Here is a 24394-nt window from a genome sequence, read left to right as displayed (position 1 = left end):
TGACAGTTAAGGCTGATAGATCCCTTTTTTTATAAAAAATAACAGTCCTCAGCTGGGCACAGTGGCTCATGCCTATAATCCCAGCACTTTGGGAGACCAAGGCGTGAAGTCAGGAGTTCAAAACCAGCCTGGCCAACATGGTGAAACCCCGTCTCTGCCAAGATTGTGCCACTGCACTCCAGCCTGGGTGACAGAGTAAGACTCTGAAAAAAAAAAAAAATCCAGTCATGGTGGTGCATGCCTATAATCCCAGCTACTATTTGGGAGGCTGAGGCAGGAGAATAGCTTGAACCTGGGAGGCGGAGGTTGCAGTGAGCCAAGACTGTGCCACTGCACTCAGAGAGCACGCCACTGCACTCCAGCCTGGGCAACAGAGCAAGACTCTGTCTCAAAAAAGAAAAAAAAAAAAACAAAAAACCAAAACAAAACAAAAACAGTTTCCTTGGTCTACCTTCTGTAGGAATTGAGCTTTCATGCAGTGGGTTCATTTTAAGTGTGGGATACTGGGATATCAGGATGTGTCTTCTGGCTAGTGGAGCCTTCATATTATGTGCATTAACTGCCCTCTTCCTATCAACACCCAAATATGTTCATAAAAAGTCACGGGAAGATTTTATGTCAGAGGAAGAAAATATAGATATGACTAAGAAAAGTTTTCAATTAAAAAAACGTAAACTCCTTAGAGTATAATGTCCTAAAGGGCAGGAGAAGTCTAAAACAGCAATAAAATTGTCAGCTTTTAATAACCAGCCATGTTTTCATGGTACTTTATCATTTGCAGTGCATTTTTAACAGCTATTACATACTTATTTGTTTGTTTACTTAATTCCTTCAACACCAGGACCACACTGCGACTTTTGTGGGTCCTAGGACCTTTGCCTTCTTGGGCCCCTTCCTCCATTAGAAAAATTAAAATAGCTTAATAGATTTTGTGCGTCCTAAAAATATCATTTTTTTCTAATGTAAGGAAAAATTGAAACATTTTCTTCTGTCCTGACAGTTCATTTTTTTCTTTTGATTTTAAAAGAAATTAAAACATTTTCTTTAGCTAGGGGTGGTGATGCACACCTGTAGTCCCAGCTACTCAGGAGGCTGAGGTAGGAGGATTGCCTTAGCTGAGGAGGTCAAGGCTGCAGTGAGCTGAGACCGGACTACTGTACTCCAACGTGGACAACAGATAGAGACCCTGTCTCACATACACACACACACACAAAACCACCCACAAACACACACATGAAAACAAAACAAAAGAAAACATTTTCTTGGGCCCCTAAAAAGCACTGTGAGCCCAGGCACTATGCTTATTGTATTTCCCGGAGGGGCCAAGTATGGGCTACGGGTTAGAGACACAAAGATGAGTATATGCAGCCCCGACCCTAAAGAGCTCAGCAGTCTTAGGGAAGCAGACCTGCAAGCAAGCCATTTGGTGGCTGGCAATTAGGGCTATGACTAAAGTCTGTTACTGATTCTACAAGAGAATGGAGGGGTCAGCTCCTAACTCTACAGACAGTGGGAGGACAGCTTTGTGAAAGGAGCATTGCTCAAGTGGCTGTTTAAGCCAGCATTTTTCAGCAATTTTGTGTTTGAGGCCCACTTTCAAATTTTATAATTTCTTGATAAATTAACAAATTAAGAACACTGGGCCAAAGAAGCAAGTTTCAGAGAATTGAAGAAACTTGCTGTTAATTTTGGTATATGGAGATATATGCAGTTCTGTCTTCTGATCAATATGTAAGATGTATTTTTGCTAGAACTGCGGATACATATGGTCACTTCAATGTTAGCCAGTAGTGTCAAGCTAAGCACCTTTTGGCTCAGGACAGAGGGTACTGGCTGAGAGGGAGATGTGGGAAGTTCAGGGCATTGAGCTGGTTCCAAAGGAAGACCACGTGTTCAATGGGGCATGAAAAGCTTTTCCTCTTGATTACATGAAAGACTGCAGCTAGGGACCAACATAATTCTTCTCAGTGCTGAAGAACAACCAAACCCACAAGGTGTTCATAATGTTTAGCCTCCTTTATGGGAAAAATATATTCTAGACATTGATCAAACTCTGGCAACACACTTAGTTGTCAGGTGTTCAAGATACACCAGTCTGCCAAGCTACAGTGATTGATATCTCCTACTCTCAGAATAATAACTGCAAACACTTAGAATGTCCCAAGGACCATTCTAAGATATATATGTGTTTATAATTCTCATCACAATCCTACTATGTGAGCGTTATTATGATGCCCATTTTAAAAATGAGGAAACTGAGACCTGGAGACTTTTGATGATCTGCCTTAATAAGCAGCAGAGCTAGGATTTGAACACAAGCATGCTGGATCTAAGATCTGTGCTCTCAATTGCTACACTTCACTACTTGTGGCTGCTTCTTACACACCCTCTGCTGTCTTATGCCTGCCTCTGATCAGTCTCACACAGGAGCAACTTGACAACACCTCACCGCAGGCTTCTCACTGGGCACTGCAGAGTGGAACAGGAGCCCACTCATCACCCTGCCATGAGCAATCCACAACTGCTTTGAGAAGTTAATGTCCTAGAACAAATGGATGGATCCCAAGACCGATTTAGCTTGGCATCTCAGACAGTCCCATAAGGTCCGGCAACCCATCATAAGTTGCCCTGGCAGGGTTGCCAGATAAAATCCAGGATGCCCAGTTAACTTTAGACACCAGACAAAGAACAAATGATTTTTAAGTATTAGTATGACCCGAATACTGTCTGGTCCATATGAAGAGTGAAAAATTCTTTGTCATGTATCCAAAATTCAAAGTTAACTGGGTGTTTGTTAGTTGTATTTGCTAAACATGACAACCCTAAGCAGTAGCCAACTTGCCAGTATGGCGTGGCACAGGCTCTCCTTCCTTCCCTGCTTGGCTGCCTGTTTCTCATCCAGCTCCTGGGGGTCACATCCACAATAAAGAACAGGTAGGCCTTTGCCTTGGCCCCAGCTTTCTGGGAACCCAGGCTACGACCCAACTGGGCAAGGGTTTTTCCAGGCAGACAAGGTAGCTCTAATGCTCCCAGCTTTCCTGTGAGGTGGGGACTGCTGCTATCGGCATGGCACCCACATTACAAATAAGAAAGCCAAAGTTCAGGGCTATCCATCTGTTTGCCAGGACTCACACTCTGCCGCTCCAGCTCCACCAATCTCTTACTATGAAAGAGTTTTCCAGACTATTCTTGAGAAACATTTCAGCATTATTAGAAAAGGCATTAATTGGCTTAGGCAATCATTGATTCATTTAATAATTACCTCCATTTGTTGAAAGAAACCCTCTCAGCCACACTGTCAAAGGGATCCTGTGACATACGCACTGGAGAAACAGTCTCAGCGCAGCTGTAATGTCAAGATGTTAGATGTCTCCAGTTTTACGCTTGTTGGAATGGTCAATGTTAAAACATGAAGTTTTCAACTTCACATCATCTCAATGAAACCAGCAATTTGTTATTATTTCTGCATATGACTAAATATAATGTTCATTTCAAAAGTAATGACTGATTGCAAAGAGATACATGCAGAAAGCCTTGAAATTACAATTGCCTTTCACCTGAATCAGAAACTCAGTTCCCTTTTCATTGCATTTCCCTGTAGGTTGGCCTCTGAAACAGCTGAAATACTATAAACTACCAGTTGGGACAGTTGGAGAAAAACAGCAAATATTAGAGAAAACCTGTGCCAAAGCACTTGCACCCAGTGGGTATACACAGGAATGTAACCTCCTCCAAACTTTCAAAAACAAAGCCAAACCTTGGCTGCAAATAAGCCTCAAATGAGAAAGAAACTCTCATTTGCGTCTGAAAAATGGGAAAGGCTGTACTTTATCTACAAGGTGTTCTTTTCCTTATAAACCATGTGAAACAGACCTCTTTTTTGTTCTCTTTGTCTGCTGGAAACTTCATTTTGAAGGAAGGAAGTTACAAGGAAAGAACCACCTTGTAAGGGCAAGAAAATCTTTGTCCACAGTGTGGCTGGATTTGCTCCTGGAAGCAGCCACTTTGGTAGGTCTCTCCAATGAGGCTTTTTCTCACAGCAGTCCAGGGAAGCAGATGGATTAGATGGCTGGCTCTGGTTACCGATGGCTGCCTGCCCAGTCCTCTGGGCATTCCAAGGCCCCACCTTCCACCTGGCCCATGACCTCTGACCCTGGCCTTGTAGCCAGCAAGGGTATGGGGAAAGAGGGGGGTGGGTATAGGTATCAGGCTGCCTGGTCCCAGGCTACAAATGAAAGAGTCAGTTGTTTCCATGCCTCATGCTCTCTTGTGCAGTCCTGGGAGCTGCAGAACTGGTATTTCTCCAAATCCTGGTGGCTCACATGGCTGTGTAGACAAGCTGTACTTACAGTGGTACACGTGTATGTGTGTTGCATGGAAATCAGCAGTCCTGCTTCCAGTCCCAGCTCTGCCTCTGCCTCATTCTGGGACTTCAGAGAGCCCCTTTGCCACTTCAAGGAGCCTCAGTTTTCTCATCTACGAAATGGCACTGTTGGATCCTTGTAGGTGCTTGGGAAAGGGTGGGGAGTGGGGTGCAGAGTAGGGGCTGCTGACCAGGCAGTTTCCTGCCATCCTTTATAATCCTGCTCACCACCACCCCGAGGGCAACAAAAACAACTCCACCTTCATCTGTCTTATATTTTATATTTTCACGTAAAACCTTCTCAGAAGAAAAACTTTTGTTGGCTTCTAAAAACAACTGGACTAGGCGATCTCTAAGTGACCTATGAAACTGATTATTCTGTAATTCCATGATTCCAAAACAAAAACACAGACTTAGCCTTTTTAAAGGATGGTGTGCTGTTTGGGAGGGTGAGAAAATTGTGACATATGTAGTGATGTGTTTCTGATACTGAAGATTCTCTTATGCGGCACCCCCCGCTCCCACCCACCACAAAGGGAACATATAAAGTTTCCAGAGTCCTAGCCCCCTCCTTTGTTACACCTGATAAAGGCTCATGTTAATTATTTAGCCAACGGTGCTAACTGGAAAATAGTCATATGATGAAGCTGCCTTGAAAACATTTCCACGTGTAACATAAGGCTTTTGCAACTCAAACATATTTTTTTCTTCTTTCATATCAGCAGTTATTTTATGGAACTGGGCTGAGACAGCTTAGCAACAAAGGGCACTGGGTTGGTGAATTATTCATGTAATCTACATTTCCTGGCTGCTGTGGATAATTGACAGGTGTCATGTCACCTTTTACAAACATCCCACAATTATGGACCATATATCAGTGTTGGACTTCGAAGTAATGCTCCCTTTCTAAGCTAGTTTCATATTTTATTTACAGCTTGGTGGCATTTTTGACTTGGCTGCCTATTTCTCTCACTTTTGATTCCAAGCCTTTTGCTCCACTTAATATAACCAGGAACATTTAAATAATGAGACTCCCTCTCAGTTTGCTAAAGGCAGTCATTCATTGCTGTGGTGTCTTACTCATTCAGCCATTATGTTAGTCAATTTCTTGATTTAAGAAATCCAGGATGAAATGCAACTGTAAGGAAACCATGATATAAATTTTTTTTTATGACTTGTTTTGTTCACAAGGAAAAAACCAAAAGCAAATCTTCCCTGTGTCTGACACATGCTGTAAACTGTGGGGGAAAGTTGGCTAGTTAAAGAATATGGCTTAGTTAATAGAAGATGGCATATTTCAAATCTCCACCAGAGTTGGAAGGTTTCTAGCATTAGAAACAAAGCCGAGGCAAGTTCTATTTAGGCCTACTGAGAAAATCAGATAAGAAAATAAACCTGCAGTTGATAACCCTGAAGACTAATGACAGAACATAGCCATACATGAAACTGAAACATTCAGAGCAAACTGGAACCTTCGGAGTCCTCTAGTCTACCTTTCCACTTTAGCCAGCAGGAAACTGAGGCCCAAGACATGTAAAGGTTTGTCCACCATCCCAACACCAGTTAGTGGAAAGGCTACAAGCCAGGTCAGCCGGTTCCTCCTCCAGCACTGTCACTGTTCTGCCCTGGCCTGGAGCACTCTCCTTACCTCCTGGGATTCGTTCACTTCTTCTACTGCCAGTGATCACTGACTCTTCCTTGGGGAGATTCACCCCTTCCTAATACTCAGCTCTGTGATTTGTGTAGAATTATCTCAAACTCACTCTCGACATGAGCATGATTGACTGAGTCCATCACTTTTCCTGAATGGAATGGCCACATGACCTAAACTGGACCAGTGAGAGACAGTGAACCCCAGCACTTGGATGGCAGCTGTTGGAAGAGATTTTCAGTCCTACTAGATTGGGTGTTGTAAGGGTGTGAGGTCTGGAGCTGCTACAGATATTTTGCTACCAATATGGGAAGAGGCTGGAGCTACAGGAAGTGGGTGGGGAAAATGTATCATGTGATGCTTGCGGGTGAAGCTTGCCAACACAAAACAACTGGGCAGGGAAAGCAAACCTGGGTTAAGTAAACATATCATTTATCTTCTAAACCAGGACAATTCTGAGAATGAAAAAGGGCAGGACAAATGCTAAACCAGACAGGATGCCGGAACAGTAGGCATACACAGAACTGTTCTGGGCAAACAGGGACACACAGTCATCCACTCTACGATGACACTGTCTGAGCTGCTAGATGAAGCCTTGACTCTGAATTCAGCTGGCTGGATTCAGCTAGCACTTTATTTGGCCTTTTTAGTCTCGGTAACAATGAACTCACTTCATTGTTGAAACCAATTTGAGTTAAGAGTATTGTAACTTGTATGTAAAGCTTTAACTTACACAAATACGCTGCTTCCTAAGTGTTGCACTTTCTAAAATCTTGTCCTACATCATATCGGAAGCTTGCAATTAAAGATTATTATTGTGTGTTTTTCGTATGTTTTCACTCATAAGTGTGAGCTAAGCTATGAGAATGCAAAGGCATAAGAATGATACAATGGACTTTGGGGACTCAGGGAGAAAGGGTGGGAGGGGGAGTGAGGGATAAAAGGCTACAAATTGGGTTCAGCGTATACGACTCGGGTGATGGGTGCACCAAAATCTCACAAATCACCACTAAAGAACTGACTCAGGTAACCAAATACCATCTCTTCCCCAAAAACCTATGGAAATAAAAAAAATTTGAAAAAAATGCTTTAAGAAAAAAAAAAGATTGTTATTATATGTTTTACTTTTATAAATATTAAAACTAACTTTTACTTCAACTAGTGCAAACTGTCATTTTACAGATAAATTCCAAATTAATTATCTTATTTACACCAGTAACCCTGTGAAATAAGTATAGTGTAAGATTTGGGGAAGTTAAAAAATTAACCCAGACTCTCGTGGCTGATGCGGCAGATACGTAGTGGTGGCTCTCTGGGGGGTTAAAACCCACAACACTGATTTGTATTCTTTGCCAACTTCTGTGGTGTAACTATCCCAACAAGGCCTGATCTCAGGGTATCAACCTGACATCATTGAACACAGAGTTGGGAAGCAATATCTGGTTCTCACAAGCCAGCTGTGGTATCCCACGGCATGGAGCGGTCATCCAAGGATTCTGATCCCCTTTCATCAGTTCTTCTCATTTTTATGCTCCAGCAGTTTGGAGCATAAGGCAGTTCTGAATTGTGCTGTCTTAACAATTGCAGATGTGCCCCAGGGCCAGTGGTGCAAGAGGCCTTCAAAGGAGAGTTCATCAGAACAGAACAGCAGTGACCAAGCCAGCCCAGAGTTTGCATTTCTCCAGCCTGACCTCACTGATGCCCACCCTGGGCAGGAACTGCCGCTGGGACTTGAGCATTTGCTGTGCTCCCTACTTGGATGTGACTACTTCCTGGTGCCCCCTACTTCCAGGTTCTCTGCCCTGCCTCCTGGACCACTATGTGGAATAGCCATAGGGGCAGAAATACAGAAATGGATGGTCTTAGAGTTCTTTTCCTCTGCCTTGTAGTCCTTCAGCCTGGCTGAGGACTACAACAGTCTTTGCTATTCTCTGATCATGGCTGTCAGAGCTAGGTCCCCTGCAGTGAGGGGGACACTTCCAAGCCCATTCACACTCATTATCTCATTTGAAGGTATTGACTGCATTGTGTGCTAAATGCTTTGCCTCAGCAGAGAGAGCTTGGAGAACAGTTGAGTCATGTGAAAGCCCTGGTGGCAGCAACCTAATTTGCAGTCCTGGGGCTTAGGGGAAATTAGCCAGTCTTTTTTTCTTTCTTTCTTTCTTTTTTTTTTTTTTTTAAATTAACCAGTTTTAACAGGGCTTGCTTTATAAACTCAAGCCTACCGGTTGTAAGCAATGCCACAGTAACCTTAATTGTCAAAAATCATGGAGCCGTTGAATGGCACGGTAAAAGTAATTTTGCATCTTTGACATTCAGAATATGTAAAAATTGAGAATAAGAAGATCTTCTAGTTATAATTCAACTCAAATCATGACAGAGCACTTTTTAAACGTGACTGCTATTTCCTCCTGTGAGTTAGGAAGGAGGGGAGAGATGATGACACCACAGTATTAATATTAGCCAGTTTCACTGTGGTCAGTGCTCACGTGGCCACACTCAGAAGGATAACGGAAAAAAATCATTTTGGTTTTATTTCGGAGGGGGTTTTATACTTACATTTAAATATGAGCATGTCAGAGCATCTGAACATTCCCTTAGAATGACTTAATGAAGCAAGTTTAGGAAGAATTGGGAAACTGCCTGCCCTCTCTCCAGGCTGCCCTACTGCAATATAGTTCCTGGGTGAATAAGGGTTCTTTTACACAACTATTGAAATGTTCGTGGCCCCTCTAGATTTTCCTACAGAAATGATGGTGACTGGGCCTCATATTGCTTTTCCACATGCAAAGAAAATAGAATTGAAGTGAATCAACCAAACAATATTTTTTTGAATCAAGATGAATGTGGTCATGCAAGGTGTGTAGAGCACAAAGCCGTAGTAAAGGCCGTGGTCTCTGCCCATTTCAAAGCATGTGATTTGGCTGAGGGGCTGACCTGCTAAACAGCAGGAAGCTATCCATTGCAGCTTATCATAAAGAGGTAAGCTGGTATGGATGGCTAAGGCTGTTGAAATTCGAAAGAATTGGAGATCAGGGAGGGCTGGAAAGGTCAGAAAAGAATTCAGGAAGGAGGGGAGATGTAAGCTGGGCCTTGAAAGGTGCACAGAAAAGGGAGGATATTTCAGCTAAGATGAATGAGAGCACCATGGGACACTTAGAGGAATGAATATCCAGGATGTTTCTATACATGAGTACCATTAAGCAGCTAGGGTTCTCCCATGGAGAGTAAGTGAGATTTTAACACCATGAACTCCTCAGCAGAGCAGGCCTTAACTGTTCATAAAGCTAAGAATGAGCTGGCAAATCGAGCCACCATTAATAGGCATTATCTATAGTCCAAGTATATCACACAGTGATTCTGAATTATATTTCTTGAAACATCAGCATCCACACATATTCAAAGGGAAAAGTTCTGATATTTTCAGCTGGTGACCAAATTGGATGATGCACAGCTGACCTGATTTGCTGTATAGTGAATTTTGTCATTAGGATGATTACAAAAGAAACTAGACACTGACAAATTCATGAATTATTTAAAGTTATGAACTCTATGTAGCAGGTGGGTATTCTAGGCCCAAAGAATGTGAAAGCAATGAAAACATAGAAGTGTTACATATTTCTAGGGGTTTATATGTTTACATATTTCTAAAGGCTCAAGGGAATGGCAATAAGTGAGGAACAGTGGCTAATATGGTGACATAAGACATGTCGTCATGGCAAAACCCTCATGAGATCTATATTTTCGTCATGTTAGTCACCAGTCTTCCCTTGTAGGAGGTGGAATGACCAAAAATTCTGGATCTCTCTGGCACTGTGTGTCAGTTTGACCATGTGAAAATTTAAAGTTTAGCTACCTCACATATTAAAACAGGCTGATAGGCCCCTCCCATTCCTTCCAGACAAATAGGCCTCCAGTCTATGGCACTGAGCCCCAGAGAAGGATGTCACTTGCTCAAGAATTGCATTGAAGTCAAAAGCCAGATATTCTACCCAAAGCAAGTAGAAAAGGATGGGGAAAAGCTCAGTATCTGCAAATATTAGACAGTGGAGCCTCAAGGCAGATAAGTTCTCCTACTTGTGAGAAGATTAAACAAGACAGTGAAGAAAGTTAGGGAATCTCCTTCCATAAATATTTAGAATTGTTAATCCAGTATTTATTTGGAGACAAGTAGATGGGAATAATTATTCTTTTCTGTTTGGTTTCTACTAAACCTCTGTTCCTAAACGTCATTCTACGAGACAATAATTTTTATATCTTATTGGAAAAACAGAAAAGCCCTAAGTGAGCAGGTAAAAACTTTATAATTGAGAGAAAACAGGAAGAAAAGAAAATATTTTGATACAAATACTTCTGACTGCAAACAATATAGACTCTCTCAGGTCACCTTGGAAAAATGGGAGATTTACCAGGAGAATTTGTGGACTGGGCAGATGTGGAAGCCTCCAGAAACAGTGGCAGCTCTGGGTCTGGCTGTTCTCCCATCTGTCTCTGGGGCCACCCTGACTCATCCTCCTCTCCTTTCTGACTGGTTTCTTGGCTTCCTCATGGCTTCTGCTCCCTTGTAACCAGCTTACACACGGCATTCATTACAGCCTGTCAGGCCCCTCTCCAACCAAGACCCTTCAGTTTCAGCTCACCACTACTACCTAGCATATTCTTGCTGCACTTAAGCTCTCAGAAGCATGACTGTGACTGGCCCAGTTCACCTACTGGAGTCAGGTTGCATTTTAGACCATTGTCTGGCCAATGCAACGATGGCCCTTAGGTCAGGTGCCCACCACTGGCCCAATTCACCAAAGCAGATGATGGGTGGGAGGTAAAAGGGTGTGGTCAGAGCATTGCTCATCAGAAAGGGCTGAGGCACAGGCAGGCTCTGATTAGTAATGAGAACCAGCTTTCCTTCAGAACCAGCAAAAATACCCTTAAACTGCAGCCTGAGGGCATGTTTTATTGTTTTATTCATTCAATCATGTATTAATTCTTACCTGTCTCTGTAACAAAAGATTTGAGGTGATTTACACAACTATGTACAATATAAAAGGATCAAATAGTTGAGAAATGTAGGCAAATGGGAAGAAAAGAGAATCTGTCCCTATTTCACAGGGACAAAATTAGTACCACGTAGTCTATAACACTCAACCCTAGAAAATTGCTAAAAGTGGGTGCTATTGTCTGAATGTTTGTATGCCCCACCACTCCCCAAATTCAGATGTTAAAACCTGATCCCCTGTGCAACAGTGTTAAGCAGTGGGGCCTTTAGGAGGTGATTAGGACATAAGGGCAGAGCCCTCATGAATGGGTTTAGTGCCCTTATAAAAGAGGACTAAGGCAGCTTGTTCCCCCCTTCCACCACATGAGGATGCAGCAAGGAGGAACCATCTTTGAAGCAGAGAGAGCAGCCCTCACCAGATACTGACTCTGCTGGTGCCTTGATCTTGAACTTTCCAGCCTCTAGAACAGTGAGCAATACATTTCTGTTGTTTACAAATTATCCAGTCTAAGGTATACTGTTATAAACAGTGGGAAGGGACTAAGACAGTGGGCCTTGAATTTGTTTCTAAATCCAAGACCTGCCAAACTTAATAGCAAGTGGCTACATATAAGAGGAAAGTCCAGGCAGAAAATGTCATTTGTAGAATAGGTTACAAGCCCAGCCTGTGGAAGCCTGTCTCTCCAAAGAGACAGATTCTCTTCTTTCTGTGTTGATCTGTGGGCTGCCTTGATAGGGAAGAAGACTCTAAATTATGTCTCAAGGCTTCTTCTGGTCTTGATTTCATAACAGTGGTTGAAATTTCATTGACTGGGCCAGAAAACAAATCATTAAGAAGGCAAAATTTTATGTAGCTAAAACCAACCTCCAACACAACTTCATTCCATTGAAGTGTTAGTCCCCAGCCCCCTCCAAAGTTGAAGACACAGTTGGAAAGCTGAAAAGGCAGATCATACATTTCTCATTTCTTTTTTTATTGTGTATTGTAAGGCAAGAAGTACATAAGAAGGCTGGCTCAGTCACTCCAGTTTGTTGCCTGTAGCATTTCCAATACTCTCAGATCTTCTGAAGCTCTTTATTTACTACTTTTTTGCTTCCTTTTGATGATAGAGCAGCAAAAAGTTCTAGAAAGCTTGGTCCTGGAGCCTGGCAATGGGAGAGTGCTACCCTGGGGTACCAGGCATGCCATGCTACATGAGATGAACCGTGAGAGCTCTGGAAAGGGAAATTGAATGTTTCCTCTCAGACTGGAACTGGGACTCCTTCTATATAAAAGGACAGCTGTCGTTTAATATTCATTGAGCAGCCACCATGTTCTAAGTGCCGTATGAAGCATATACATGATGTAGCATTTGAAAAGAGAAGATTCGTTTATACAGGAACTGGTTACTGCTGATACTGGATTTGATGACTATATGGTAAGGGGTAGAAGGGACACTTAGTGCTTTAACTTTTGCTAACTGAGAAAAACGCTATGTGGATTGCCAGGATGGTGATCCTGAAAAATCATTTACAATATTCAATTAACAATAATTAAGGCACTCAGTGGGAAGCTCCTCACTGACTTGCTAAGTAGCAAAAATTGGTGCTTGGCATTCCCAGTGGATGAGAGAAAAGATAATAAGTACCCCAAATGTAAAGACAATCAAAATGAAACCAATTATGACCAAATTATATTAGGCAAATAGAAGCACAAGTTGAATCAGGAATATTTAAGTTTTTAACAAGAAATATTAAAAAGAGATATAATAACATTTTAGCCATTAATTGATCATCTAATCTAGTTTAGTTCTGGGGAGGGAAATAGTTTATAAACCTTTAAGTTTTACATATGTTGATAAGGGACCACAGTCTATTAAAACAACCTCATATTTTTAAGTGCTCATGTAGGCTAATTTTCTGTTAATACAGTTAATAATGAGCCACAACTGATTCTATTACCAATAGTCTTATTAAAAAGACAGTTAGCTAGTCATTTCATCCATCTTTTCAGAACCACGTGCTCACGAATATTAATGGTAATTTGATTTACTATATTCAACTTCAATAATTTTAAACTATCCTCCACCGACTAATTTTTATACCATTAAAACGGTATTTTTTTCTTTACTTCTTTACAGTTTCTTTTTAACCTACTTTCTTATTATTCTTCACTTCATCAATTTTCCCTCCTCCACATATCTGAAATTATACAATCAGTTCTGGAATTCTAATGATCCCTCAATATCCAACTGAGGGGTAAGTCAGTCAAGGGTCATCTGTATATACTTGTAGTGCAGGCAGTCTAAAGCATGGAAAACTTTTTAGTTTTCATCTAATTCAACTTCCTTATTAGTATGTGTATATCCATTTCTCAAACTGACTAATATTTAAATCTGAAGACCTTATCCAGGCTGATATCTGGCAAGAAAAAAAATGCATTCATCATTGCAGTATTCACGTAAACATCAATAAGAGTTCTTTTTTTCAAGTCCTCTGTTCTAGTCTGCATATCCAAATATGTCAGCTCCATTAAGTCTTTACTGTTAAAAATTTTATATGTCTGTTTGGGCTGGGCATGGTGGCTCATGCTCGTAATCCTAGGAGTTTGGGAGGCCAAGGCAGGAGGATTGCCTGAGGCTAGGAGTTCAAAATCAGCCTGGGCAATATAGGGAGACCCTTGTTTCTTCAAAACAAAACAAAATAAAACAAAAATTAGTCAGGCATGGTGGCACGCACCTCTAGTCCCATCTATTCAGGAGGCTGAGATGGGAGGATTGCTTGAGCCAAAGAGTTCCAGGTTGCAGTGAGCTGTGATTGCACCATTTCACTCTAGCCTGGGCAACAGACTGAGCCCAGTCTCTAAAAAAAATTAAGCATGTTTGAACAAAACCCTCATATTTATTATCAGAAAACTAAGTTCTATCAATCCATTCATATGAAAGCCACTCTGGAAGGGCATAAATCATGGCTATCATGAAGATGTAAACATATATGTGTGTATGCATATGTGTATATATATAAAAATATGTAAACATATGTGTATATATAAGTATATTTTTCCAATAAATGATCATACTCTTACAAATACAATGGCTGCATAATAATATGGATGTAGTTTACCTCATTTGATTAGTCCTCTGTTGGCCAAGATTTAGGCTCTTTCCAATTTGCTTGCACATAAACCATTACACACATCTGATTGTTCCCTTGGGATGAGTTTCTGCAGGATATATATATATATATATATATATATATATATATATACACACCTGCATACATAGAGGTCATATATACGTATTATATGACAGTCTCTCTCTCTCTATATATATATATATACACACATACATATATATACACATATGTATGTGTATATATATGTATATATATATAGTGTTCCTGAATCTATATAGATAGATAGAGAGAGAGAGAGAGAGAAAGAGAGAGACAGAGAAAGAAAGACAATTTGTTCCCCCAAAAGGTGGTATCATTTTTCATTGTCATGGGTAGTATATCAAAGTGTCAAATAACCACTCAGGACAACTCTGATTTTTCCTTGTATGACAGATAAGAGGCATTTGGCTGTCATTTGTAGTTTTTGATTACTAGTAAGGTCAAAATGCTTTTGTATGTTAAATAGTTATTTCTTCCTCTGTAAGTTCTTAGATCATTTTCTTTGTCCACTTTTATGTAGTAAGGATATTGACGCTTTGCTGGTTACATATACAGTATTGCAAATGTTTTTCCCAATCTATATTTGTCTTTTAAATTTGTTCACAGTATTTTTTCTGGCTATTTTGTATGCCAATATTGATTCTAATATTTAGAAGAATAAATATTAGAATCAGTTTAGACCATTTCAAAAAAAACCCGACAAATCCATTGGGAGACTGTTGGGTATTTTGTCAATTAAAAATATTAATGGCTATAATTTTCAACATGGACTCTGAAATCTAGAATCTCCCTCTGCAGTTCTTTCCTTTGCTAAAAAGCACTAAGCTAGCTATTTTGGAGATACTGCCTTCAGATCTATGAAAGAGAAACAAAACAACAACTACACAAAGCAGAATATGAATGAGCATCAGAGAATAGGATAGTAGTAGCTTTGGAGCTCAGAGTTTGAAAACAATGGCTGTTGAGTGGGACTTTGGGGCAGATGTGTGCTTGCTCATGAGCCAGTTGGTGTGCTTCAGTGGCATGACTAGTTGAACTTGGGGATTAGATGAAAGTGCCACCTTCAATTACATCCTGTACCTTCTTTAGGGTATGTCTATCTATTCAGATCCAGTAACAAACTCTGGTTTAGATCAGGGTAATGACTTGGTCCTATGAATTATGACCATCCAGATGTTTTCTTCACTCAAATAGAAGCAATGACCTGAGTTAACATAACTCTACTAGGGAGAACGTCTGCTGACCTCTAAGATTTCCATCAAAATCATAGTTTGCCAAGGTGTAAGCTGACCGCATCCTTTATAGGCATGTGGCTCAGCCAGCTGGCAAGCCCTAGCCCCACTCTCCCCAGGCAACCAGCCAACAACCCAGCACTTGAAGCAAGATTCATACCCACTGCAACATTTATTTTGCTTTATTTTTTGAGGTGTTAGCCACATTCTGTTAACTGGGACCTTTGCAAAGTTTTTCAGGCATTTGGAAGTGCTCATTTTTCCATCAATTTCTAGTGAAAATGTACAGTTCTGTTATGTGTTTTCAACGTAAAAAGACCGAAGGCTTTTTTTTTTCTTTACCTAACTCAATGTAGCAGAAATGAGGCGGGGGGATTGTCAGTCATTTCTAAGAACGACAATTTTCACTGCTTGACAATCTGAAATAGAAAATTCCAGCTATCTGATGATATGCCTATGTACAGCTCACCCCCTAAATACAATGATAAGTGTTGAACAGCAGAGTTGAGGGCCCTTTGCTTAGGCATGATAATTTAGGGAAATAGTTAGCTCATCAAAATTGGCTGGGTGCCCTGTTTTCATATTATACAGACAGAGTCACTGAACCACAACTTTGCTGCTTAGAAACAGGCACTAAAAGAAAGGGGGTGGGGGAAGTATGAATAGCCAGTTACCTGCATTCAATCATGAAGTGTACTTTACACTCAAGGATAAACTGATACATGTTAAATTATGCCTGAAGAAATGTCTGGAACAACACTCAGGAGACCTGTTGGCTGGACTCTGCTCCTCCTCAGCCAGGTGACCTTAGACAAGATCCCAAGACTCTAAAAGGAGAGTCTGAACAGACAACTTCTAGGTTCTAAAGCTCTATGTTTCGGGGGCTTGATTGAAGAGCCACATTAATTACTTTTATTAATAGGTTCAGGTGTACCCTATTTTTTAAACATTCTTCTTCCAAACTATAAACTTACCGTTCATTAAGCACTTACTATCAGTTAGGTAATATACTGGGTTCAGCAGAGTATACCATCTGTCTCATTTTAAGCAGTTCACATTCTCCACATACCCACCAGATAAGGTAACAGAGACCTGGAGTAATGTGGAATCTGGAAAACTAGACGTGGCCCTTTCCAGATCCTTTGTTCTAAGAATGACTCCATGATATCTGGTTAGAGACTGCAAGCTGGGTTTCATGGAGAAACTGGCATTTGAAGAGAATCTTGAATGAATGGGAAGATTTCCAGAGATAAAGATGAAATGGAGGAAATTCTAGGCAAAGAGAACAGAATAGACACAGAAAGTTTAGGCAACATTTAAAGGATTCCCAAACGAAAACACCTAGAGACAACAAATCTAATCTGTTTGCCATTTAAGTTAGGGTATTAGTTTATCTGTTCCACAAATAGTCATTCAACACATACTCTGTATAACACACCATGCTTGGTGATAGAGGACATCCAAAGATGACGCTGGACATTCTAATATAGGTTTAAACTAGGCATTTCATTTTGTTTTTGTTTTCTTTCTTTTTTTTTTTGAGACAGAATCTGGCTCTGTCACCCAGGCTGGAGTGTAGTGGCACAATCTAGGCTTACTGCAGTCTTAACCTCCTGGGCTCAAGTGATCCTCCCACCCCAGCCTCCCAAGTAGCTGGGACTATAGGCATGCACCACCATGCCCAGCTAATTTTGTATTCTTTTTGGTAGAGACGTGGTCTCGCCATGTTGCCCAAGCAGGTCTCAAACTCCTGGGCTCAAGCAATCCGCCCACCTCAGCCTCCCAAAGTGTTAGGATTACAGGCATGAGCCACAACACCTGGTGGCATTTTAAATAATAAAAGAAATATATGCATATTTGTATAAAATATAGAAGAGGACAAATAACTAAATTTAAAATTACCTACCTTGTGTAAGCTTATAGACTTTGAAGGTAATGCCTCATCCAGCACACAGAATCAAATATATAAATTTGGATGAACACAGAAGCAATAACTAATTAGCTCAAAGCAACATTTAAATTGATCTTTCCAGTGAAAAGGCATTAGCAAAAGTAATCTAAAGAACACCTGTTTAGATGCACTAGCATCGACAATTAGGTTCTTCAGGGAATGAGGAGTTTCCAGCAGCCTTCACTCCAATAGGAGGCAATAGAGCTCAGCATTTTTGTCACTAAGAACATTTAAGGAGGCCAGAGGAAAATACTCACAACCACTTCTTAATTTCTAAGAGGAGGCAACTTCCTTAAGTCAGTCACTTAATTAGCATGGGCTGGGGCTGGGGGTAGGGATGCTCTGCAGGATTCGCTGCTTGACACTCTTCCCCTTTAAGAAATCTGGGCTCTAAACTTTTCAGTAAAAGAAAAAAAATTCAGTCCCAACAATGTAACCCAAGAAGGAGCAGGTGGTGAATCTGACTGGTGCAGGGGTAGAAGTGGCAAGTGTGGTGCCCCCATATGGTCTCTAATCTAGAGTAGCTAGTGCTGCCCATGCCAGGTCAGTCTGAAGCCACAAAGGCTGGCACTGCACAACTACAGGGAGCATCATTCACAGAGACCAAGGTGGGAATGTCAAGTGGGAAGCTTGGCTTCACTCCTTGCTGCCCCCTCTCTAGATGCCACTCTAATAATAATAATAGCAGCTAACATTTATTGAGCACTGACTAGATGCCATGTATTTTATGTGCAACATCTCATTGAGTCTTTGCAGCCACTCCACGACCTAGGTAACATTAATATCCCTATTTTATAGACAGTAGGGTGATCATACAATAAATTCGTTATCCCAAACAGGGCACCTTTTACATTAAAAATTTTTTTTTTAGTAGAGATGAGGTCTCACTGAGTTGCGCAGGCTGGTCTCAAACTCCTGGACTCGAGTGATCCTCCCACCCTGGGCTCCCAAAGTGCTGGGATTACGGTTGTGAGTCACCACACCCAGCCTCAAATAAGGCACTTTTGAGAGAGGAGGTGCTATTACTAATGACACTTAAACAACATGTGTAAACCAGGTCTGACTCAGGCAAGGCAGAGCATGTGGTCGCCCTCCAGATAAGGGCCTTCAGGTGCAGGGCGCTGGCTTGCACAAGACCAAGGACGTGGCTGAGCCGGGATTCTTTGCAGTGTCAACCACAGCATGTTTCCACTGGGCAGCTTTATATCTTCGTCCTGGGCCTTTTGGAGTATCCATGTTTTTTTTTTTTTTTTTTTTTTCTGTAAAATGTGGTAACGACATCTACTTCATATAGTTATGTAAGATTCAATCAGAGCAAAATACCTAAACTACAGGGAGGAGCTCAAAGCAGTAGTCACTCCATAAACCCTACTTCCTTTCCTCTAGCTCGCCTCTGTGTGTCCTCTGCAAATCCTTTCACTTCTCTGGCCTTTCATTGCCTCCCTCATGCAAGAATGGAGCTGGATTAATGGGAAAACCTCCTCTCAACGCTGACATTCTTTCTCCTCTCGTTCCTCTGGAGCCCATCTTTGTTCACTCATGTGCAGCGGGAGGAAGAGCCCTCTCCTCTGCTTTTAGTTCAGAGAAATGGCTTCTTTATCCATGCTCCTTTCACTTTCAGTGCTTTCTCTGAGAGGCTGAAATGGTGGATGTGGGAGGCTATTCTCCCCTCCTATTGTTTTCCTTCCATTGCCATCGGCTTGTGCTGGAGCTCCTCCTGTGGGTCTCTCCTCAGTGTGGGGCAGAAATACCAGAGAGTGAGCTGCTGTGTTGTGCTGGGCAAGGAATCCCTTTTGGATTTGGGTTGATGGAATTTTTTTTCCCCGCAACTTCATACCTATCACTTTATCCTTTCCTGAAATCACAAAATGTCTGTACAAAACAAACAAACACACAAAAAAGCCATAAACTGCATTCAGAGGTCACACCATCATGCCAATGTAAGGACCATTTTTCCTAAGAGCAAACATTGGAATTGAATTGAGAATCAACACCTTAATGAATCAAAGGCAGTAGGAAACGAGAAAAGCACACAAGGCTTATGGAATGAGATGGTTCCTGGAGACTGACAGAAATCCTCAGGGCAATGTGGCCTCCAGAACAGGCAAGGGTACCAGCATGCATTTTTCTTCCCTCTCCTTCTTTTCTTCCCTCCCTTATATCTTTTCTTTGTCTTTTCTTTTCTTTGAGACAGGGTCTTACTCTGTCACCCAGGCTGGAGTGCAGTGGCACAATTACAGCTCACTACAGCCTCAACCTCCTGGGCTCAAGGGATCATTTAGGACTACAGACATGCACCACCATGCCTAGGAAATTTTTTAATGTTTTATAGCAGGCCAGGTGCAGTGGCTCACACCTGCAATCCCAGCACTTTGGGAGGCTAAGTCCAGAGGATCGCTTGAGTCCAGGAGTTCAAGACCAGCCTGGGCAATACAGGGACACCCTGTCCCTAAAGAAAAATTTAAAAAATGAGCTGGGTGTGGTGGTGCACACCCATAGTCTTAGCTCCTTGGGAGACTGAGGTGGGAGGCTTGCTTGATCCTGGGAGGCTGAGGCTGCAGTGAGCTGTGATTGTGTCACTGCACTCTAGCCTGGGTGACAGAGCCAGACCCTGTCTCAAAAATAAATAAATAAAAATAAAATTCTTTGTAGAGATGGAGTCTTGCTACATTGCCCAGGCTGGTCTCAAACTCCTGGCCTCAAATGATCCTCCCACCACGGCTTCCAAAGTGCTGGGGTAACAGGTGTTAGCCACCTCACCCAGCCCCTTCCTTATTTCAAAGCACCTACCTTGTTGCATTTCAGGAACTACTCTAGACTCTGAGGGTTGGAATAAATAAAAAATAATCATGCTCCCTGCCTTCACAGAGTTTTCACTGTAGCGGTGAGAGTGGTGTTGATCTAGTAACCACACAAATGTGTTAGATGGCGACCCTGAGGAATGCCATTGAACGAGAAGTATGATTGGTGCCACAGGCTGCTTTGACCTAGTGAGGGAGGCAGGGCAAGGTCTCCCTGAGGAAGTGATGAGGCTTGCACCAAGACGGGAAGGATGAGTCGGCGTTCCGGGCAGAGGAAGCAGCTTGTGTAAAGCCCTGAGGTGGAGGGAAGCTCCTCTAGTTTGAAGAACTGAAAGACAGCCAGGCATCTGGAGCTCTGAGAACAAAGGGGAGAGGGTGCAAGATGGGGCTGGAGAGGGAGGTAGGGCCCAGGCCACACCCAGTTTTGGAGGCCTTTTTACGGATTTAGGCTGTTCCTAAAAATCACGGGCAACTTTTGCAAGTCTTTTCAGCAGGAAGGTGTTATGATCAGAGTTTATTTGAAAGTGATAACTGCAGGAAAATGGATTCAAGGGAGGCAAGAAAGGGAGCAAGGAAACAATAAGAAATAACAGTAGCTGGTGTATACAGAGCATGTTACTTTGGGCCACGTACTGGTTTGTGACCTTTATACACATTGCCTCCTTCAGTCCTCACACAGCCCTGTGGGCCAGGGACTATCATCCCTCTCCTTTTACCAAAGAGGAGATTGAGACACAGAGTCACTGGACCAGCGTTGGTTGGCTTGTAAGTGCTAGAACCAAGCTGTGACCCTGGTAGTCCCTGGCTAGAGCCTGAAGCTTAGTTACTACATCCCAGGGACTCCTTCCTGCCCACAGGCCAGGCAGCAGACAGTAGGGGCTTGCATCACGGTGGTGGCATGGACAGACCCATAATAATGGAAAGAACTGACAACACCCAGACCAGCAGTATACGGGAGGGGGGAGGGAGAGCCAGGTGGGGGAGGGGGAGGGAGAGCCGGGGAGGGGGGAGGGAGCGCCAGGTGGGGGTGCAGCTCAGGGGCTGAAGCGTCTGGGAGGGGCTGGGTTTGAGGTGGCACACATATCCAAGAGCATGGAGGCTTCTGTACAGCCCTAGAGCTAAGGAAAAGAAAACAGATTTGATAATCCAGTGTGGGCACCCTTATTTTCTTTCTTTCTTTTACTAGGAATTCCAGGAGATCAGCTAAGAACTGCCTGCTTTGGTTCTCTTCTTTAAAAAACCAGACCTATGCCAGTTTTGTTCCTGTTTTATTTATTTGTTCAGCTTGATGTTTAATTTTTTTAGTTTCTATAGGTTTTACTTTCACTGTGAGTGCACTGCTAAAAATTCTGTCTGAAGACTGCTTGGATTCACATGCTCATTAATTCTCTCTCCACCTATTTCAGAACTAACCTGAGCAAATAGCCACGTTTTCTATTTCCCAAATTCCTCCACTTCTGCCAACTGACATTCTTAAACCTGACATTGGTCAGCCTTGACCCTTGGAATGTATGTATCATTTTATTTCAACAATGCACTTTAGGTGTCTATATGTCAAAATTTCTTAAGCAATACAGGGTGTACTTTGTCAATAGCTGCTACAAAAATACATTTTAAAATACCCAGTTGCTACATTCTTGCCTAGAGATAATTTACTGGAAAACTTGCTGAAGAACAATCTTCTCATAGATTTCTATTAGTAATCTAATAGTTCAAACTACTGGACTACAAAGGCCTATTTGGCAAACCCATTCTCTGACACAATGATGTGGACATGCACACACACAGTTTTTAAAAGGAAGATGAAGGCATGCATTATTGCAAACATGTTTTAAATTCTACAATATATCACCAGAGGGAGAACCCTAACAAGTTAGTCAGAATTAGAATTCTAACTATGTAGAGTACCTTTGGCTGAGCTATTTTCCCTTGGTGATTCCACAAAGGCAGCAAGGCTCTGCGTATGTTTCTTTGTTAAAATGCACTGTGAAATGGGGGTTGGTCGTGCATTCATCAGTTCATACAATGATTATTTGGCATTTACTATGTGCCAGGGTGATGTACCAGGAGGGCTACACTCCTTTTTTTTTTTTTTTTCTAATACAGGGTCTATCTCTGCCACCTAGGTTGGAGTATAGTGGCACAATCTGGGTTCACTGCAACCTCCACCTCCCAGGCTCAAGTGATCCTCCCACCTCAGCCTCCCAAGTAGCTGGGACTTCAGGCGCACACCATCATGCTTGGATAACTTTTAGCATTCTTTGTAGAAACAGGTTTTCTCCATGTTCCCCAGACTGGTTTTGAACTCCTGAGCTCAAGTGATCTGCCCACCTCGGCCTCCCAAAGCTCTGGGGATTACAGGTGTGAGCCATAGCACCCAGCCATAAGCTCCATTTTAAACTTCAATCTTGTGGAAGAATCAGAACTAAAGAAGCAATTCATTACAGGGCAATAATAGTTATGAAAGAGGAAGTACAAGATGCTATGGGAGAAACATCTAACCCAGGGTGAAGCTCATCAAACCATGGTTTCTGGAGGAAGAGAGATGAAAGCTGAGACACGAAGAATGAGGAGAAACTATCCAGGAGAAGAGAAAAAGAAAAGAACTTTCTAGGCAGAAGTATCAGTGCATTCTGAGATTCAGAGTATAGAAGAATATAGAGTATTTAAAGAATGAAAGCAGTAAGGCTGGATCTTAGAATGCAAAAGATGGTTGGTGAATAAGACGAGATCATACAGGGTCTTGTAACCATGTTAAGGAACTTAGGATTTATCCTGAGCGTAGAGAAAGCCATTGAAAGGGTCAAAGCAAAGAGTGTAGAGAATTGATGGGGGAGGGGAAGGCTGGAGGCAGAGAGATCAGCTGTTGTAAAGACACAGAGAAACTAGTGGCAAGGACTAGGATAGTAGCTGAGAAGGCAGATTCAAATGACAATTGGAAGGCTGGCTATCGAGAGCAGGGGAAGGGGAAGATGAGAGAAAGACTCCCAACTCTCTGGCTTGGATGACAACACCATTCACTGAAAGAGAAAACACAGGTGCTGAGGCTGATGTGTCTATGGGGCATCTAAAGCAGACGACCAGTGTAGAGTGAGTTAGTTGATGAATCTGCACTAAAAATATAGATGTGGTAACTGAAGCTAGTTAAAGGAGTGGAAGAGAGTGTTCAAGAAGAGGTGTCCAGTGATTTTATAATAGTAATATGGAGGTCACATGTGATTTTGGAGGTGTAAAGATGGGTGGGGGTGGAGTCAGAAGCCAGACTGCAGAATGAGCAAAGGAAGAGGAGCAAGTAATAGGCAATGTAGACAACTCTTTCGAGAAGATTAACCACAAAAGGGACTAAAGAGTCCAGGAGCAGCAGCGACAGGTGGTTTAGGAACTGGGAGACTAGTGAATTTGAATATCAATGAAAAAATCCAGAATAAAGAGAGGGGCTGAGGTTCACCAAAGAGGGACAAAGTCCTACTATGGATGGCATCCAGGGACTGGGAGAAGAAAATAAAGTGGAAAGGATGGATGCGATGCAGTTAGAGTACAGTCTTGGCTGTGCACTGAGTTGAAGATGTTCTCACTGATGTTTTCATTTTCTGTGTTAGTGGAAGGCAAGATAATCTGTCAGGAATGAGAGGGAAAGGCCAAGTTCAGTGGCTTCTGCTTATAATCCCAGCACTTTGGGAGGCTGAGACGGGTGGATCTCTTGAGCTCAGGAGTTCAAGACCAGCCTGGGCATGTGGTGAAACCCCATCTCTGGTGGTACATGCCTGTAGTCTCAGCTATTCATGAGGCTGAGGCAAGAGGATTGTTTGAGACCAGGAGATCAAGGCTGCAGTAAACAGTGATCACACATCACTGCACTCCAGCCTGGGCAACAGAGCGAGAACTTGTCTCAAAAAAAAAAAAAAAAAGAATGAAGGGGAGGTGCAGTGGCTCATGCCTGTAATCTCAGCACTATAGGAGGCTGAGGCTGGGGGATTTGTTGAGACCAGGAGTTTGAGACCAAATTGGACTAAATAGTGAGACCTCGACTCCATGAAAAATTTAAAAAATTATCTGGGCATGGTGGCACACCATGAAGTCCTAGCTACTCTGGAGTCTGAGGTGGGAGGATTGCTTGAGCCCAGGAGGTCAAGACTTAGTGAGCTACAATCATGTCCCTGCACTCTAGCCTGGGTGATAGAGTAAGATGACCCTGTCTCCAAAAAAAAAAAAAAAAAAAAAAGAGAGAGAAGAAAAGAGATTAAGGGAGA

This window comes from Pongo pygmaeus, chromosome 4 (assembly GCF_028885625.2).
Source record: "Pongo pygmaeus isolate AG05252 chromosome 4, NHGRI_mPonPyg2-v2.0_pri, whole genome shotgun sequence".
NCBI classification, from domain to species: Eukaryota; Metazoa; Chordata; class Mammalia; order Primates; family Hominidae; genus Pongo; species Pongo pygmaeus.
The sequence above is the reverse complement of the archived record's forward strand: the minus strand, read 5'-3'. Positions refer to the sequence as shown.